At 34.3% G+C, this 21,565-nt stretch overlaps 1 long non-coding RNA gene across 1 annotated transcript in view; it reads right to left on the bottom strand.

Annotated features, from left to right (window-relative positions):
- Positions 1-11,477: 11,477 nt before the first annotated feature.
- The window catches only part of LOC144238407 (uncharacterized), a 35,174-nt gene continuing 25,086 nt past the window's right edge, over positions 11,478-21,565 (bottom strand). The window contains exons 3-4 of the long non-coding RNA XR_013337103.1: positions 15,798-15,871; positions 11,478-12,352 (exon numbers count right to left, since the gene is read on the bottom strand). This is a non-coding gene — a long non-coding RNA (uncharacterized LOC144238407). The remainder of the gene's footprint in view (positions 12,353-15,797; positions 15,872-21,565) is intronic.

The raw sequence follows: 21,565 nt of genomic DNA, 5'->3' as shown, positions 1-21,565 counted from the left end.
AGAATATAGAGTAATGGATAAGATTGACTAGGATGTATGGCAACCAGCCTCCAAAGTTCAATGTCTTAACCCAACTAAAGTTTATTTTTTCCTTACACAAAGGTGGCTGAGGATCTGGGTGATATTTCAGGACAACTGGCCTCCCTAAAGTGCTCAGAAATTCAGGTTGTGTCCATATTAAAGCACTCCATCTCAACTCGTTCTCAACTCGTGCATCTACTCTTTCTGCGTTGGGGAATTAGAGCCCAGAAAATCACAAACCAGCTTAAATGCACAGATCCCTTCTGCTCTTGGTCTATTCACTAGAGCTAGCCATATGGCCAGGTTATCAAGAATGCTAGGAAATAAGTTTCCAGACACCAGGATATGTAAAAAAAAAAAAATTGTGTTGAGCACAACTTCATGTGGTACATATATCTTTTTCAAGTCTGTGTTTAGTAGCATAGTTTAGACTTTATTTGTAATTTGAAAATCAGTGACTATGTATTTGTATTAATTTATCCAAATTGCAGGTGCTGTAGAAGAAAGAAGTTCCTTAAATCAGAAGTCTGGAGATTCTGGGTCTACTCTAGGAACATATATTTATTTGTTATGTAATCTTTAATAAAGTAATTTATTTGGATCACAATTTTATTATGCTGGGCATATTGATAATAATTGCTAAAATGTTTTGAGTGTTTTCCTTGTGTCAGAAACTCTTCTAAATGCTTTGTGTATATATCTCATTTAATCCTGACACTAATTCTTGAGGTTCTATAAAGTACCTTTATTTTATAGTTGAGGACACTCAGAGAAGGTAAGTAATTCATTTAGTCACAGTGCTAGGGGAACGAGGATTAGAATCCAGCCAGTCCAACACCAAAGCTCATGTTTCTAATCCTAGCACGAACCTTTTTTTTCTATTAGTATAATTCCTGTCTTCTGTATTCCATGGACTCACTTGTAATATCAAATGATTATAAAGATACTTCATAAATTGCAAAGCCCAATCCAAAAACAGATATAAAAATCAGCAAATACTCCTTTCTACATTCCTTGGCAGTCATTTATCTGTGTCATATAAAAAAACAGTACAAGTTATAATATTTCTTGCCAGAATTTTCACAATATGTATTGTTCCCATTATAGGCATAGATTACTTTCACCAAAATCATTTTAAACAATATAAGTTGATTAATCAAAATATGAAAGTGACAGAGAATATTGTAAAAATATTTTATTTTTTGAGTTCCATATTTTTAAATCTGCTCTATAATACATGAAAATGTTTATTTTTAAAAACTCTATAAAATAAGTTTACAAACTAATGATAATAAGAGTTTCACCTATAATTCCATAATTTTTCTTGCTTGAAAATGAACCAATTCTTTTCTATACACATACTTTTCTTCTAATATCTTGCTACAGACATCCAATAGTAGCCAACACAGGCTATGACATTCTGGTTCTTCACAATTTCTCCTCAACCTTTAGGTTCTTTAGACACAGGCTGCCTTCAAAATTCTCACAGGCAGTAGCTTCCCCATAGCATCACTAGACGGTATTGACTTCTACCCTGCTTTAGTTATTTTGCTTTATTGACAATTACCCAACCACTAAGCCATGGCTACATATTTTAGATTTGTTATGGCAGCACCCTATTGCTAACTTTTTGTATGTGAGTATAATATATGCTATAATAAACACATATGACATGTCAATGGCTTGATATAACTACATTTCTTGTGAATAATCTAGTACAAGTGTTCCAAGTTGGAGGAGGTTCGGATATGGACTCAGGATGACACAGACAATGTTACATTTAATATTTGAATGAAGTATTTCCCAATTCTTTGCATTTAGGAACTGTGTCTAGTTCTAGGGGAATGCTACCAAAATTGTTATGTCTGGCATCTTTGCTTCCCTGGGTTAGCTTCCTGTAGCTCAGTAATGATTCCTTTACTTATCATTATGTTTTTATCACTTGGAAGACTTTAATGAATACCAATATCTGGATCTAATCAGAGTCTCGATTAAGGGCCTAGGGACAGTATTTAGTAAAATCTTCCTGACAGTTCTAATTGGCTACCATATTGATGAACTATGCCTAATATGTTGTAGAAAATCAAAACTTTTGTATTATTACCTCCTAAGTGGATCTAGTGCTTTTAATTCCTTTGTAGGATTACCTTTACTTTGCTGCTAAGTTTCCCCAAACTCCCTTGGCTGATTTATTAGCACCAGCAGAAAAGTAGATGTGGGATTCACTAAAAAGAATTACAACTCTGTTGGTATTATTACAGGTATACAGGTTTAATGTGTCAGATCTTAGGTCTAGAATGCTGCAAGTTATTTTATAAAATGTAATGATTCTTTTGATGGCAAGACACAATGCAATGACACTCAAGATAGGTGAAAGGTCAAACTCTTTATTACTTACAGATCCAAACAAGGGAAGGCTGCCAAGTAAAGTCAAATCAAGGTTGTAGCTGGGGACAGGGTAACAGCAAGCTGGAGCTGTATGGGGGTAGTTCATATATGGCATTCAGGGTTTGGTTAGCTAAGTTTCTAAGGCTCTCTGTGTACTGACTGATTTGAATAATTTTTCAGACTCCAGGGCATAGGGGCTGTCCCTAGTTGTGTCAAACCTGGTCCTAGAAGCAATTAGGGCAAGTTCATAGTGGTTCTAGTGTGTGAGAGCCCCATAAAAGGAAGTGGTTGGTGTGTAGATTTAATCAGCTGCAAAAAAAGAGAACTGACTGGCCTCTAGCCAGGACCTCAAAACTGGGTCAAGACAGCATTTCAAAAAAGTCTATATTACAAATTGACCCACTGATGTCTTGACATAAATTTTGAACTCAATTATTTTGAGTATTTGAGTGGCCTGAATAATAGAAGAGGCTTCCAGAGAACAGATATTAGATGCCCTGTAAGTACAGGAAACATGAGAGGAAAAAAAAGGAGAAAAACAAATAGAAATATAAGGAGCCTTTTACACAGCAGCCCATAACCAAGTTCCCTATTTACATGGCATTAATCAAGGAAGAAGATGCAAAATTTCTAGGGTCTCTAACAATATCCTGGTATAGGTGTAAAGTATGTAAAGGTATCAGCTATGTTTTTCTTGACAATGATATATTTTTGTATTCCTTGGATCAAGTTGGCAGGTCCAGCAGTTATAGCGGGAGGACATGAAGTGATAATTCAGTAATGGATATGTAACGGTTACTGGTGTAAGCAAGGAGAAGTAGTGATTATGATAAAAATGGAGACATGAGTGGGAGGGCCATGGTGGAAAGATGGAAGGGTGGACTATGAGAAGGTTCTAGACAGTGAGAAATCCTCTTCCCAGAGATTTGAGAGGTGGACCTATATGAGGCAGGTCCTTCTGATAATAAAAGTAATATGCTCCATTATTTTTTTTTTTAGAGTGGCAAAGATAACAGCACCCACTTCAAGACCCTCTTTTAGGTATGAGAGTGTAGGGCTATATGTTTTGACAAAGAATAAGGAATATACCAAACCACGGACTAAGCAAACAGTGAGAAATGTAATAGAATCCTTAATACTGAAGAAAGAAAAATAGTAAATGCTCCATATCCAATGTGTCAGTCCTTAGGAGAGGTAGCCCATGAATGTTGCTTGGCAGTGATCCAAATGTTTGGGGTGAAGTTGACTCTGTTACAGGGGGCACTCATCTCCATCAGTGATGACTTGAGCTGGGCAATGTTACCTGAGGCAATGTTATCTCTAGCAGTGAGTTCCAAGCCAGGCTGATGTCATCTGAGATATGAAACTGGGGTAGTCTTCCCAAGTGCATATCCACTTGGGTTGATGGGGGTCATGTTATTGTGGCTATAATGACAGTATAACTAATCTGAGCTACATTTGGAATTTGAAGGCAACATTGGGCCTGAGAGCTTGATTTATAAGTATCTTTTAATTTAAGAGGTTTTGTGGTTTCATAGCTAGCAAAGGTGATGTATAAGTCCCATAATCTGTGAAACTGTCATCGGTGACACTCTAATCATTAGACTAAGGCACTGGAACTTGACCAGCACAATTAAAACTCCCATTAGAGTAGCTGAATCTAAAAGCTCTCAATAATCCAAGGATTTGCCCAGATAAGAGACAATAGGGATTATGCTGAAAATAGGTTTTAGGAGTCATAGAGCCTGATTTGGATATATGTTGTTAGTAGGGTATCAGGTTGTTTGTTAGGTATATTATCTGTGGCTAAGATTGCACCTCTAGCATTAGCCTGTAATCAGGTCCTCCAGTTTAACTAATTACTACCAGTCCTTTATCTCAGTTGTCAGTTCAGCTGGTAACAGGCAAGCCAGCAAGGTTTTTGTGCTGCAGGGCTTGTATTTAGCCACTCAATGACATGCAGACCTCAGTATCTGACATGCTTATTTGAAACAATGACTTATTGTGAGGGTTTGGACCTCCAGATCACAAACTAATGAAAGCATTCAGACCAAGAGTACCAAGACCAACTAGCCAAAAGAACATTGCATAGCTGCATTGATAGTCTTTTGTTGTCTGATGCTGATTTTCCTTACCAAAGAGGAGTCGTCTAAGTTCATCATTATGAGATATTGATTTCATTATTATCTACAAATGTGATCTTAATTTACTAAGCAGTTTTCTGTTTAGCTACTTGGTGCTCCATACCATCTTTGGAAATGGCCATGGGGAACTAATTTTAGTTACTTATAGGATATTGGAAGGAAAGCTTGAATTAATTATCTACCCCTTATAACTTAAATATTAACAAATTTTTATGGGTGTTAGAAGTTCAGGACACCCAGTTAAAATAGTTAATGTGTCCCAATGTATGTTAAGATGTGACCTTCAAGGATTCAAACTTATTATATATAAGATCTAATTAATGAATAGCTCTCTCAACTACTTTTACATTTGATAGCTCAATTCTGACTCATCTTAAATCTGGAAAGAATAAATGGTGCCTCACAGTGGGTTAGTACAACTTCCATGTTGTGGTCCTATGCATTAAGATCTCCACACTCAATATCATATTAGTGAATTTACTAATTCCATAAAATCAGCAATCAGTAAATATCTTGTGATTACATATTTGACTCATGTTCTATTCAGTGCTTATTTCTACAGGCCATAGATCCCTTTTGGAAACACTAAAGGAAAGATTAACTATAAAATTTTGTCAGTGTATCAGGGTCTTTTCTCAGGAGAACACAGTTTTCCCTTCATTCAAATGGTTCTGAGTCTATAAATTTGCTCATGTCTGGAAACTGATTGAAGGGCTATGACTCTCTGATTCTAAGATTCATCTTAGACTTATGTTCACTTCACCTAGAACTTTTCTGTTTATACAGATTAAGAATTCAACAGAGTTCTTATTTCACTTCCAGGAACACCATGATCAACTAGCCAACACTATAGATCTATGCAAGTCAGACTACTCTGTCTGGTTGCTGTTTTGACTCTGCTGTCCATTACAGTCACCAAGCTAATCCTGTCTTTGGTGGCTGAGTGTGCCCACTTGGCCCTGCCATCCTAGAAACCAATTATTCCCATTGCATGCAGGTTTACCAAATCAGTGATTGCAGTTCCCACTGCAAGTTCTGGCATATGGAAAAGATCAATCACACAACTCTTCACAGATGCTAGGGCTCTTCTCTCCTCATAAATTTACTTATTACAGTCTTGGTTAAAAGTATGTCTTCTGACACTGCCAACATGGGTGAGTGTGTCTTAAATGACAAATCTACTGTAACATTCCAATCTAGTTAAGCTTTTGAATTTCTTCACCTACATTAAACCAAGCCAGGTTCAGCATTTCCAACTCACTCACTGTGAGCCACATTTTGGTCCATTTCTCAGCTAATTTAACCAAACAAACTGTTAGAGTTCTTTCTAATTCCTAGCTATAATAGTAAATGCAGAATCTGTTCAGTAAGCTCATATCAATAAATTCAACCTGATCCAACTTTATAATCCATCTACCATTATCCTACATCTTTAGAATACATTCTTACACATGTGGAATGCCACAGACTAAATGTTTGTCCTCTTATCCAAGTTGATATTTTGAGTTCTAACCTGCAGTGTGATACTACTTAAATATGGGGACTTTCAGAAGTAATTAGGGTTAGATTAGGTCACAAGGATGTGTCCCCTATAATGGAATTAGTGGCCTTTTAAGGAAGAAAGAGATGTTTCTTTCTGTGTCTGTCTCTCTCTAAATGTGAAAACACCGAGAAAAAGCCATATGAGGATATAGCAAGAAGATGGCCATCTGCAAAGTAGGAAGAAAGCTTTCACCAGAATCTGACATCCAGCTGGCATCTTGATCTAAAAGTTCTAGCCTCTAGCACTGTGAGAAAATAAATTTCAGTTTTTAAGCCACCTGGTCTATAGTATTCTTGGTATGTCAGCTCTAGCTAATATATAAAAATACAATTAGTATACATACATACATATATATTTTTTTTTCTCTGTCACATAAGCTGGTATAAAAGAAACGACTCAGAAGCAATGAGGACACCTATTCAGAACTGTGTTTCTAGTAACATTCCCCAATAAAAGTAACCATGGATCCTTGGAGAAATGGCTAATTCGAGGCCTAGGGAAGGAGCTAATACAAAATGAATCTGGAGTAACTTACACCAGATAATAAAGAAACAAGCAAAAAAATAACAAAAAAGTAGGGAAGTACTCAAAAACAAACAAACAAATAAATGTGGTATTCTAGAACCCCAAATAAAGGCATTAGGTAAAACTAAGAAAATAAATAAATCTCGGTAAGCTATAGACCTTAGTTAATAATGACCTATCATATTGTTTATTTATAAAAATGTATCATGTTAATATAATATGTTAATAAAAACTTATCATGCAGTATATTGGCAACTCTATACTATATTCTCAATATTTCCATAAATCTAAAATGGTACTTTAAAGAAGTATATTTTAAAAATGATTTTCAGCCAAGTGATTTTTTGCACGTTTTGGGTTTTTTGTTTGTTGTTTGTTTGTTTTAGGAAAGTAAAGTTCTGTTCATCATATTCTATTTTATTTGATATTCACCAATAACAAAGGTTCTATTTTATTTGATATTTTCACCAAAAACAAAAGTTCTATTTTATTTGATATTTTCACCAATAACAAAGGTTCTCAAAGTGTGACCCTTGAGCCAGCAGAAGTAGTATCAACTCAGAACTTATTAGAATTACAAATTCTTGAATTCCACTCCAGATCTACTGATTCACAAAGTCTGATATTGCAACAATTTGTGTTTTAACAAGTGATTCTAATATATGCTAAAATTTTATAACTTTTATGCTATAATATTAGATACATACTCTTATGGATAAAAATAACTTTAAAAAGTAATATAAAGGGTACTTGGGTGGCTCTGTCGGTTAAGCATCTGACATTTGATTTCAGCTCATGTCATGATCTCATAGTTTCTGGGATTGAGCCCCACTATGCCGACAGCATGGAGCCTGCTTGGGATCCTCTCTCTCACTTTCCCTCTCCCCTTTCCCCACTCTCTCTCTTCCTGTCTCTCTCTCTCACAATAAATAAAAAACAAACTTAAAAATAGTATAATTACATAGGGATTCAAACATTTTAGGACAAACTACTCAAAAATAAACCAAATACTCATTAAAAGACTAAAAATAATATTTTAATCATTCACAAATCTGATAAGTATTCCATACCATAAAACATATTGGGAAAGTTTTCATAATAAAATTGTAAGGTAAATTCTATCACTCTCATTTATATACTATGAAAAATAGATCAGGAAAACTAACTGACTTAGTCAAAGTCACCGGGCTTTAGTTAAGATCATAGATCTTTGATTCGGAAAGAGTCATAAAACCTAAAATATATAGCATTTCCACTATCTATACTACTTGCTTTACATTAAACAAACAAACAAACAAAAAAACAGTCAATAATTGATGGCTCAATCACTTCTTTAAACTGTGATTTTAGCATTAAAGTCACTGAGTCTTAATTTTCTCATCTTTGAAATAAGGCTGATAAGATTTGCTTATCCCACACATTTTTTATGAATATAAAGTTAATGCATAGAGAAGGGTTTTAAACATCAAAGAGAACACAAATGAAGCTGTTATATTTCTAACTCCTTTACCAGTTCTTATTATTACCAGACTAATTGGCCTCTGTTGTCCAGATTACATTTCTCAGTTTGTTCACAAGTGTGGAGACTTATGAAATGTAAACAATGGGTAAAAATAGGGGAAATGGAAGCACATATTAGATGTATTTCTTACTTCATTTTAGATAGTAGGAGATTCTGATCAGGTCTGTAGTTGACATTACACAGATCCACATGCTTGGATGATCGAAAAACCTTGTATTAAATACTAAATGAAGCTACTTCTGTATAATCTGAAGGGGAAAAAGTAAGATATATTGATCTAGTACATAGATTCTAAATATTTTAAAGTAAATTTAGATCTAGATGTAATACTTTTCTTGTAGTATTAAAGACAGCATAATTGTTAGTAGTACAGAAACTGAGTACAGGCATAAGTAATGAAGTCATTACAAGGCAATCACCTTAATTAATACAAAGCACAGAACACTCAATAGCAAAGATTATAATTGATCCTATGCAAATTTGTTTGGATGACTTAGGTGAAATTTATAGCAAGAACCAGTGAGTAACACAAACTGGTATTTTGGCCTCATGATTGTAAATTTAAGCATGTAAATCATACTCAGACTCTAATATGTTTGATGTAGCTGTTCAATAGAATAGCTTTAGAGAGATTATCTTAGCTTTTTATACCACTCACTTTTAAGCAGGGAAAAAAATGATTTTGTTTAACTTGTAATTTAACAGAGATAGGTTATAGTTTGCTTCATCATCACAATGTTCCAGAAATTACCTATGATCACCACTGCAAGACATATTTTACAGGTTTGACAGTCATGGTTTTATCAGGGGGGGCAGGACCATTAGGGTATAATATAGGGTAAGTGATTTAATTTAAAGATTTAGTGTTGCCCAATTTGTGGGCAAACTCTGATTGAGAACTCTACAGAAGGTTGTTTTTTTCTAGTTTGAGAGTGGTCCTAAAGTTACTATAGGGAAGCAAAGCCAGGAGAAAGGAAGAAAAGCTGGCATGGCAAATCCAGAAAAATCTGGCACCCTCAAGAAAAACTGAGACCTATATAGGCAAACAGGACCTACAACTATGTAGATCTGAGGGAGGGACGTACAGAAGAAGCTAGTGCCTTCACCATAGAACTGTTCCCTTACTGGTCTAGGACTCCTAGAAGATAAAGGAGCTGAGGATCTGTTGGGTGTCCTACAATAAGGTAAACCAGCAGATAAGCAGCTGGTGAACTTTGGTGATGCTTGGAGCTCAACACTAACATTCAGAGCACAATGGCTGTTGCTTTGTCTCTGCCTTCCAAATTCAGTGCAACTTCTCTTGTGGTTAACCCTAACTCAGAACTATTCACAGAAAGTACCTCTGGGAAATGTAGTTCCAGCCTAACTACCCGACAATATAAAACCTCCCCTCCCCACCTCAAAATAATGGAGTGCCTGAGGTGAAAACAGGTACTAAAACACAGTTGAACAGCCTCCACTCAGAATCAGATAGATGGATCAGTATTGAAACCTCACCACCAACATTTTCTGGTTGTGTGACTTCTTTGAAAAAGCCATTTAAACCTTCCTGAGACTATTTCCTTGTCTATTCTCAAAGTATAATATTATCCATTTAGTAGCCCTACTGGGAACATTAAATGAGATCATAGAAATAAACTATCGAGTGAAGTTTCTTGCCCATAGTAGGTCCTCAATAAATAGGAGCTATTACTCAGATTATTGATACCCTAACTGTGTCTTGACACATGGGATACATGAATTCTACCCACAACGTTAGCTTCAATTTGTAGCTATACATGATTTGGCATTTACCCAAAGGTTAGGAAAATGAATTTTTATAAAGTCATCATCCTTAATTATGCTTAAGAATTACAATCAGACAAAAAATATTTATTATTCTCTGGAATGACTGATGGTGGTTTAGTCATTAAATATCCAAAATTTTCTTTTTGTAAAGCATAATGGGATAAAATATGTGTGGATTTCTATCTATGCCATTACAATTAACCTTTGTCTTGAGGGCATCCTCTTCCTAACTTTGAGTACAATAGTCAAAACATTAATTAATAAATAAATGAACCCTTGCCTTTTATAATTATTATTTTAACAACTGACTTTTCCTCAGGGACCCACCTTTGCTTTGAAGCTTCAGAAAGTACCACTGTTGTATGATTCAGTCATTCCAGAGATGAAAGTTTGATATGTTTTGATTATAGCATGTGCTAGAACTGTACTAGGTATTTAACTTAATTTCATTTAATTCTAAAATTTATATATATACATAAATCATTATTTCACATTACATATATCATATGTGACAGGTGACATTTCTTATATAATAATTATATATTACATTATATATTTATGAAGCTTAGAGTTCAATAACTTTCCCTGAGTGTCATACTCAATTCCCTGGTTCATTATGCTGTCTATGATCAAGCCTACAATTTTGGCCATGATCTGTAATTGCATCAGCAATTCCACAGGCATGAAAACCAAAGAAATAAAGGACAAAATTATACAATCAGGAACTCTGTAGCACAACTGTGAAGATTATAGAAATGAGAGTGCTGGACCATGTCTGCTGAATGTTCTTTACATAATGCAGCACAGTACTTTGCATATTTTGTGTTTAATAAGAACAATTTAATGACAATAACCTCAAGAGACAAACAAAAAAAAGATTACTTGCAAAAAAATCTCACGAGTAAAAAGAGACAGCTTTTCACAGATCCTACTTAAGAGAAGGGGGAAGGGAAATCCAATATGATAAATTACTTTGAACTAGATATGAAAAAGCCTAGAAATTATTTGGTGGCTGACTATTTATCTAGCTTTGTTAATATAATTGACTGATTTTGCCAATATAAGAATCCCATGTCTTTGTAAACAGCAGTAAGTTACTTTGAATTTTTATGTCCTCTTTTAATTTGCCTTTCCAGAACCATACTGTGGATATTATAGAAATCAATACACTGGTATTGCATAATATAATTTTTAAACACTGTGTAAAAAGTCTTTTTAATACCAACATTCTGATTTTAAATTACATTAGTCTATACATTAGCTTCTACAATCAGCTTCTCCAATATAGTGTTCCACAAAGTCACAGTACTTATAAAGAACTATGGGGCTAAGCAGCAAGTTTTGTTGAGTAAAAAATTATTTAAAGGTGAGAGTGTTACCTTTCTCATTTGGACAGATACAGAATATATATTGTCACTGAACCACTGGGTAAGATGTTTCTTTAAGTTTTCTTTATTTTGAAATAACCTTCTGACTACCTTGGGGATATCAGCTCAAATTAAATTCCCAACCCATATCTCATTGTGGAAAAAAAAAACAAAACACAAAGCTTTTCTTTATCTATTTAAAAAGCAGAGGCTTACAGACAGATTTTTTCCTATGAATTTAAACATGACATACTTTTTGATATTCATCAAAATCAAATATTTGTCAAATTTTTATCAATTGATAAAAATGAAATGCAGATTATTGTTTATGCTAGGCACTTAGGAGTTCAGATTTCTGTTTAGAAAATGATACGTTTTTGTTGAATGTTGAAAAACTGTGAAGAAAGGTGGTGAAATATTCAAAAGTACTTGCAGTTCATGAGAATGTTTAACCAGGGGTTCAGAAAGTTTGTCCAATGAATTTTTACTAAAATTGAGCACTTCTAAATATGTTGCCATCATTACAATGTATTCAATTACTTGTTATGTATCAGAGTAAGAATGGTAGTATTATAAGAGCACGGTCTAAAACATATACAAGGATACATAGCCAATTAACTTCTTAAATTAATTAAACTAATTAACTTCTTAAATTAATTAAACTAATATTGTCCTTAACACAGTTCAAGAAATACAAAAGAACAGAGCATTAAAGTTGTTCCAATCTTCAATTTGCATGATTCTATGAAAAATTGATGATTTTGTAAATACGAATTTATTAAAAAAATTATGTCTTGAGCCCTTATGCAGTGCTGGAAACTGTAGCTATATACAAGCAAGTTAAATAATATTTATAACTCTGTGGTAAGCAGAAAAGTGGTCTCCCAAGAAGGTTCACATTCTAATCCCCAGAAATTATGAATATCTTATGTACATTACAAAAGAAAACTGAGGTGACAGACGTAATTAAATTTGCTAACCCGATTATTCTAAAATAGGGAGGTTTTCCTGGATTATCCAGATCGGCCAAATGTAACCACAAGAATCCTGAAACCTGGAAGAGAGGGGTGGAAGAATCTGTGTCAGAGTAATAAGTAAGAAAGAATGACCAGCCATTGTTGGCTTTGACTATAAAAGACACTCATTGAGTCACAGATAAAGGCATCCACTACAAATTGGAAATGGCAAGGAAACAGATTGTCCCCTACAGCCTTGAGAAAGGAATGCAGCCCCATCAATACCTTCATTTCAGCCCACTGTGGCCCATATCAAACTTAAGACCTCCAGAACTGTAAGAATAAGTTTAACGTGTGTTATTTTAAGACACTAAATTTGAAGTCATTTATTATAGCAGCGATAGAAAACTAATGCAGACTGTATGACATAATTATGCCATAATAAGGGTAATCAGAGCCTATAATGGGATTACAAAGCAGAATGCTTAATTCAGCTCATGGTAGTGGTAGGAGAGGTCAAGAAAAGGTTTCCCTAAGGAATGATGTACACTGATGCTGAGTATTAAGGAATGGGTAGGATTTGGTGAGAAACAAACACAGGCAAAGGTTTTCCAAACATAAAGACCATCGTATGCAAAAAGTTCATAGAGGCAGGAAAACACAGACTGCTTGTAAATACAGCTAAAGCACTGAGGGACTACACAGGGACAAGTATCTTGTTTGCCTGTACCTTAAACTGAGATGAGAGCATTTTATCTAGCAGGCAGATGAAACCAGAATAGACAGAAGAGGATAAGTTCAGAAAACTGATAAAAAGTATAATGAATAATTGCTTTTAATTTAAATTTTCTGATTAACTTTCTAAATCTTTTGCAGTGGTGTTCTAATAAACCAGCTCTTAAAAAACAAAAACACTTTGACATGTAGCAATTGCCTTTTTTGTCATTTAAATATCCCTACCATGGCCAATTTCAAATCACAGCATTAAACACAAGGTGTTGAAGATATGCACAAATGGCTCTCATAAGCCAGTAAGAGCCAGTTCCTGTACATCACTTGTTTTCCACAGCTAATACTAAACACAGAAAAGAAAGGGAGGGGACACCTTATAATTCTTTAATATGCTAATATTGTCCCTTTGTCTTCCTACCCTTTGAATCGGATTAGGGATCCAGGGTCCATGAAAGTGCCTCATCTCAGAGCTGAGCTTTTATCTAGTAAACCAGACTCAATCATCACAAGGGAAGATGGAAACTGAACTATGGGTCTTGCCTATTAAATCAGGAGCCTTTATACTGCCTTCTAAGAAACAAAAGAGACTACTTGTATTGTAGGCTCTCTGCTTTTACAATGCTTCTTTCTTCTAATTGTAAAGTATTTTTTTTTTTTTACCATGTATCTGTGCCCAACAGATATCTAAATATTTCAAGCTGACTCCTTTCACTGATATCATTTGAAGCAGTTTTTAGAGGAAATATAATACCTTTATTCTTTAAATAATTTTTTCAGTCACTCAGAATTTTCCCACACAGTGGGGCTTCCATGATTGAAGGTTTTTCTGTGAATCCCCTCTCAATATATTTGGTCTAAAAAAAATAATGTTTAAAAGCTCATGTATAAATAAACTCATAGTACATGAAGCTTGGATTCACTTTTCAATTAAATAATATTGGAATAATAATGTTGGAAACACATTCCATGCTCATGGAATCAGCTCATGGATCAGAAGAAAAATATTTTTAAAATACCTACACTATCCATTTAATGCAATCCCTATCAAAATGTCAACAGCATTTTTCACAGAATGAAAGCAAAACATCCTAAAGTTTTATGGAACCACAAAATGCCTAGAATAGCCAAAGAAATTCTGAAAAAGAAAAAGAAAACTGGAGTTACCACAATTCCAGATTTCAAGGTATATTACAAAGTGATAGTAATTAAAACAGTATGGTACTAGCATAATAATAGATACATAGATCACTAGAACAGAATAGAAAATGCAGAAATAAACCCACAATTATAGGGTCAATTATTTTTCAGCAAAGGAGGAATGAATATACCATAGGAAAAAGACAGTCTCGTCAATAAATGGTATTAGGAAAACCAGACAGCTACGTGTAAAACAATGAAACTTGACCACTTTCTTTTACCATATGCAAAAATAAACTCAAAATGGAGTAAAGACATAAATGTGAGACCTAAAACTATAAAAGTCCTTGAAAAGAGCACAGGCAGTTACCTCTATGACTTCAGCCCTAGAAACATTTTCTACATAGATCTCCTGAGGCAAGGGAAATAAAAGGAAAATAGACAATAGGAATTGCATCAAAATAAAAAGTTTCTGCACAGTGAAGGAAACAAAATTAACAAAACTAAAAGGACTTACCGAATGGGAGAATATATTTGCCAATACCTTCCAAATAAAGGGTTAGTATCCAAATCATATAAAGGGTTAGTATGCAAATTATATAAAGAACTGACACAACTCAATGCCCAAAAAACAAATAATCCAATTTACAAATGAACAGAAGACGGTATCAAATATTTCTCCAAAAAAGATGTCCTGATGGCCAACACACATGAAAAGATATTCAACATCACTCATCATCAAGGAAATGAAAATCAAAACTACAATGAGATATCGCCTCAAACCTGTTAGAACGGCTAAAAGCAAAAACATAGGAACCAAAGGTGTTGTTGAGAATGTGGATTAAAAAGGATTTTTAAGAATCCTGTTGGTAAGAATGCACATTGGTACAGTCACTGTGCAAAAACAGTATGGAAAATTAAAAACAGAACTACCCTATGATACAGGATTTGCACTACTGAGTGTTTATCAAAAAAATACAAAAACATTAATTCAAAGGCCTACATGTACCTCCTCTATGTTTATTGCAGCATTATTTACAGTAGCCAAACTATGGAGGCAGCTCAAGTGTCCACCATGTATGCATACACATTATACACACACATATACACATATATACATGTATATACATTCATATATATATACATATATATATACACATGTAATGTATATATAATGTAATATTATTCAGACTGAAAACAAAGAATGAAATCTTGCCAATTGCAACAACATGGATGAACTTAGAGAATATAATGCTAAGTGAAATTAGAGTAGACAAATAAAATATGATTTTATGCATATGTGGAATTTAAGAAATAAAACAAATGAGCAAAGGAAAGAGAGGGAGAGAGACAGAGAGAGAGATAAAAAACCAGAATCATAACAATAGAGAACACACTGATAGTTACCAGAGGGGAGGTAGATGGGGGAATGGGAGTAGGGGATAGGGATTAAATAGTACACGTATCATGATGAAAAACGTAAATAAATAAAATGAAAAAAAAAAATCCATGTTGTTTATTCTTAATTTATTTTAGAGGAGAATTTGTTTGAAAGACAGCAAGCAATAAAATACCTCATATTGACAGATATAACGAACTTTGGAGTGAAGAGGTAAATATGGAAATATCAAATTAATTGCTTCACTTAGTGAACATTAAGCATTTGCTACTTACCAGGGATTATAGAAATGCTGGGAATTCCAAGATGGAAAAAACACAATAATCCCTATCCTCAAGGGATGCACAACCTAGAAAAGGAGAAACATGTTTTTAATATACCATTGGCCAAGATTTTTACTTCAACCCATAAATTGTTCAATTTATATTTTGCAGAAGAAATTAGAATTGTAGAAAGCAGAGATACAAGTTCACTTAAATGTAGGAAATTCAAAATTTGTGACAAGTTTACAGTTTTTAAAAATCCTATTTTGTCATATTCTTTGTTCTTTCAATCTCCTTTGCAATGTTGGTAGCTGACTGCATTGCACTGACAGCATGTATGTTTTCTATGGGGGGAAAAAAGCTTTATCCCACATTAGCTAATATCTCATAATTTATTTAGAAATAAGACATATCCAAATGATATTTTCAAGGTGTGGGACTTTTTTTAATTATCAAATATATATACACGAAGACCCCTGTGTCAGTCTTACATTCTGACCATTAGGGACATACTGAGGAAAGTTATTGCAAGGAGCTTGAGAAAATGAAAATATTATCTTTTGTTAGTTTTTTACCAACATTTATTGCACACCTACTGTATGTGTGTTCTGTCTTGTGTTAAATGCTCAGGGAGGGAGAACAAGAATATAACAAGTAATTAATACTTGCTGGGAAATAAATGAAATTATACCTGCTCTCAAGAAGGGTAGAATCCCATAGACACACAGGATATGCACAAAAGTAACAGGAATATGAACTGTCCTAAAAATTAAGTTTAAAAAAGGTACCAAAGATGGGGCACCTAGGTGGCTCAGTTGGTTGAAGCGTCCAACTTCACCTCAGGTCATGATCTCATGGTCTGTGGGTTCGAGCCCCACATCGGGCTCTGTGCTGACAGCTCAGAGCCTGGAGCCTGCTTCAGATTCTGTGTCTCCCTCTCTCTCTCTGCCCCTCCAACATCTCCCCCCCATTCTCTCTCTCTTTCAAATATAAATAAACATTAAAAACATTTAAAGGTACCAAAGAAGATCAAAAGATAAAATTAATTTTCCCTGAGAGGAGCCACAGAAGACTTCACAGGAGTAGCATTTCAGCATATTTCTGTATAGAACCAAAGTCACACTAGATCTTCAAATGTGAAAATGAACTCAAACAGTAATGTAAAGAATTTCCTAAACTCCGCTAGATAACAAAAATTTATTTTAAAAATTCTGTCACCTCACTTAGTAGCTGGAATAAAAATAATAAATTTCCTTTCATTAATTAAAGTAATAGCTCATAAAGGTATAAGCCTTAGAAGGATTCTGACCTTGAGGTAAGGTCTGGAACTAAAACTAAAAATACAAGGTCATCAGTTCAAAAAAAGATTGGTTTAAAGTTGCTGTGATTCTGAAAGAATGCCATATTTTCATTAAGCACTAAAATTATACTGACTCAGACCCCACAGTCTTGATTTCCAGAATTTCAGTTCCACCACTACTTCCTCTACCAGCATTTCCACAATTACATAACCTCATAATCTCTCCTATTCTGGTCTAGTACCTATTACATTGCTTCCATAACCTATCACCACTGCGGGGCACAAGTCTCCCACAATAGTGATCACAGGTTCAACTGCCTCCTGACCATGTTAGCTTCTCTCCTTTACAACCCCTTCCCCAATCCCACAACAAACTCTTGGGAGCAATCTGTTTTCCCAGGAGGACTGACATCAGAAATAGCCACTTTATTAAAGGAAAAGCAGATCCTCCCTTCAAAGGGATTAATCTTTCCTTATGGTTCCACATGGACAGAAGTGTACAGAGTTTAATAGCCCAATATCAAAGCATTTTTTCCTATTCAGTCTAAATCTAGGGAATTGATAGTATAGTTTATGTTAAGATGACAGAATGCCTTGGAACTCCTCTTCAATTTCTCCTTTCACTCAAAGTTAAAGAGAGGGGTAGAACTAGACTTTCCCTCGTCCTTGCATTTTCTGTCCCCAAACCACGGTGAGCAATATAGAAAAAATAATACAACTTATCTTCTCAAGAGCAAATGTAACTAACGAAATCATGTAATACTTTAAACCCACACTTTTAAAATAAATATTTTTTAAGAGGAATGATCTTTAAAGGTGAAACTAATAAGACTGTAACCAGCTCATGTCTCTATAAACACACAAAGTAGCTTCACTGATTCAACATTTCCAGCTTCAAATATTGGTTTTAGTTGAGGATATTTAATTTTCACTTATATAACTTAAAGGATCACAAACATTGTGTGTTTTTTCTGTATTTGTCTTATTGCAGGAGGTATAATTTTATTTGTTTCCTAAAACAAATAGTCACCCTAAAGATATATTCAAACCTCAAATTTTTGAAATTATTTTAAAAGACAGGTTTTGGTTTTTTTTTTTTCCTTATGATTGAGACTGTCTAAAACGTATACAGTCCAGATTAAAGTATGACTCCCAAATGAGTACTGAAAGCAATCCTACAATCCAGCTGTCTATCTTACCAGAGATGAGAACAGGAGAGTAGAAATTCAGAAGCATCAAGCAGGAGAAGGGACAAAAACGTGTGGGCAGGAACCCAATCGTTTGGAGATTTGATGTGTCATGACAGCAACCCGGCTGCTAAAGAATGGGAAAATATAAGTGGAACTGTGATGCCAGAGTACAAGGTAGGCCCTTAATCAGAAGACACTGAGAGATAGGAACAGAATCCTGGCTATAAGCAACTCAGCTATCAGGACCAGAACAGAGTTAATCACAAATTTAGTGTGATGCTTTGTCGTCCCAAGTTTTGACCGGTTTCATATCCATCCTTACATGAAGCTTAAACCATGGACACAGACTGCGCCATGGGGTAAGAATCTAGGTGGATCAAGAAACTGACATGTCTTTTCATGTTAATGTTCTGATTTTGAAGTCAAAGCTCTCTATTTGCAAGAGTTTCAACAACATAGTCCAAGTACAAATTTTCTTATATATTAGGTTTAATAAGTACTATTAAAATGCATCTTCTAAATCACATCCTTACATTAAAAGAGGCTCTCATTAGATTTAGAATTCTTATTTAAGGTCATGACATTAGTTTCTATACTTCCTTGCTCTAGGAGTACTATAAATGCAATTTTCATGGATAAATCAAGCTGTGTAACTCAGGCAGAATGTTTCACTATAGCCCAAGGTAGAAATGTGAGTGCTTTCATAGCAGTCAACCTAATTATCTTTTATTTTATTCTTCCCATCAAAAGGGCACATTCATACCTTTAAAAAGAACTTATTAAAATAGACTTCTTACATTTACATATTTCAATAATACTGTACATAATGTGAAAAAGCCAACAATATTACTGTAGCTCCTGTTAAAATTATTAACTTCTTTTATAAGCGAAACTGTCAAAAATATTTCATTTAGGGTGAAAAGCTTTGACCCTGTTGCCTCTTAGCAGGCAACTTTATTTTGTGGCAACTAACATTTGTGCTTCAGTCAGTCACCAAGTACTTACTGTCCACCCTTGGGTCACATTCATCCATATAATGGGGCAGCAAAGACAGCATAGATAAATGGAAGTTAAGACAACTTTCAAACTTCATTAAATCAAGAGCTTGGAATACTTTCCTAACCAAATATTGGACAGGTTTGACTATTTGAATTTCTCTTCTTCCAGAAGATTCTAAAGAAAGGTGACCCAACACAGAAAATGGCATGAAGGGCAAAAATATATTATCACCTGGGAAATTAGCCTATTTAAATAAGATAACATTTATACCAAGTAAGGGAAAATAAAATAATAAGATGATGTACTTACTATTAAAACATAATAATTCACATAATAAGCCAGAGCAGAGACAAGGAAATGTCCTCCTTATAAAAACAGCTTCCAGGATTATCTATTACCAAACTATCTAAATTTAACTAAGGAATGAATATGTCAATCATAGAAACAGGGCAGTAGGCACCTGGTTAGCATCAGAAGTTTAGAAAAAGAAGTCACTGTGGAAACATCGTATCTGCCCTTTTAAACACTATCTAGAGAACATTAGACAACAGACTTTAAATATTCTGTCCCAATAGCAGGCCAATACCTTTGTGAAGCTAGCTAAGCTGAATGTTATTAAACATGTACATCACTTCTAACTTTTTTTCTGTTTTTTTCTTTTTTCTTTTCCTTTTTTTTTTTTTTTTTTACAATTGTGTTATCTAATAAATGTTTGTGATATTTGTGGTAGCCTCACATGTTTTGGCTAGTCCTGTATTTGTTTATTTCTATAGTTTTTTTTATATTTTTATATTCCTATAAAGTTGGAATTTCCAATATTATGGCCAAAGGCTTCCAAAGGTAAAAGTTAAAATTCAGACTCCCAGACTTCTTGTTTCAACACTGATTTGTAAAGAACTCAGAAGTCTTCACTTTGTTCCTTATAAAAAGACAAAGCTAAACAAACTGCAAATCAATGACCCTTCTTTTATTATTAAAGAATAAGTGTAACAGGGTAAAACATCACTCCAAAATCTGGGGAATAACGACAAAATCGGTGAGACACAGTCAAGATCAGTTAACCTGAAATTGAAGCCGCAAGAGCCAGAAACTGGTAAAAAAGCTTAAAGGTAATTTGATGAATTATAAGAAACTGAATGTAGACCAAAGTGAAAATGAAAATCTCTTGCATATAAGACTTAGAGGAGTCTCACATTTGTGGGATTTATATCCACTTTTTAATGTGAAGATCCAAGAAAGATCCCATTCCAGATGTGACTTTGTGAAATATTGCCCAGAGTTTTCTCCATAGCAAAGGCCTACTATCCAGGGAAGAGACATTACCAGACTCTTCACAGCTTGGAGAAGGGCATTTTCCCCACTGCAGACACATCCACTTCGAGGAGGAAAAAAAAATCTAAAAAATACTTGTGAAAATCACAATTCAGGGACACAGGACAACTGAAAGCCTGAAATCAAAAAACTTTTTAATCAAAAATGCTTCCCTCTGTCTCTTACCACACACAAAGAGAGCTTTGGTATGATAACTAGTTTTAGATATAACTATATGAAATATGTATAAACTATATAGCTCTCTCATTCATAATTAATTTAAAAAATAATGGTTTGTTTGGGGCGCCTGGATGGTTCAGTTGGTTAAGTGTCTGACTCTTGATTTCAGTTCAGGTCATGATCTCACGATTGTGAGACTGAGCCCCACACTGGGCTCTGGGCTAATAGCACAAAATTCCTTGTGATTCTCTCTCTCCCTCTCTTTTTGACCCTCCAGTGTGCATACATGTGCATGCACTCTCTCTCTCAATATCTCTCAAAATAAATAAACAAAAATTTGAAAAAACATAACAGTCTGTTTAAAGCCAAAATATTGTCAAAGCATTGGGTAATTATAGCATAGAAATAAATGAACTGAATGACAGCAATACACTTGGAATAGTCTGTTACAGGGTACCTACATACATGTGAAACATACAGTGTTATTTAAAGGTAAACTCAAACTAGTTACAAAAGAATATGATAAGCTCTAAGTCAACCACCAAAAAAATTGTTAATGAAGTATAATAATGTTAAAAAAAGAAGAGGAAATGGAAAGGAAATGGAAATATGTAAAACACTCAATTAAGATTAGAGAAAGCTAAACAAGAAGAAAGGGGAAAAAAAGAAAACAAGAACAAATGTAATGAATACAAAAGTTACAAAAATGTAAATTTTAATCCAACCATGCAATAATAATTTTAAATGTGAAGGGTCTTGATGTAGTAATTCAAAGATAGGGAAAGATACACCATGATAAT

This window comes from Crocuta crocuta, unplaced genomic scaffold (genome assembly GCF_008692635.1).
Source record: "Crocuta crocuta isolate KB4526 unplaced genomic scaffold, BGI_CrCroc_1.0 scaffold216, whole genome shotgun sequence".
Lineage (NCBI taxonomy): Eukaryota > Metazoa > Chordata > Mammalia > Carnivora > Hyaenidae > Crocuta > Crocuta crocuta.
The sequence above is the reverse complement of the archived record's forward strand: the minus strand, read 5'-3'. Positions and strand labels throughout refer to the sequence as shown.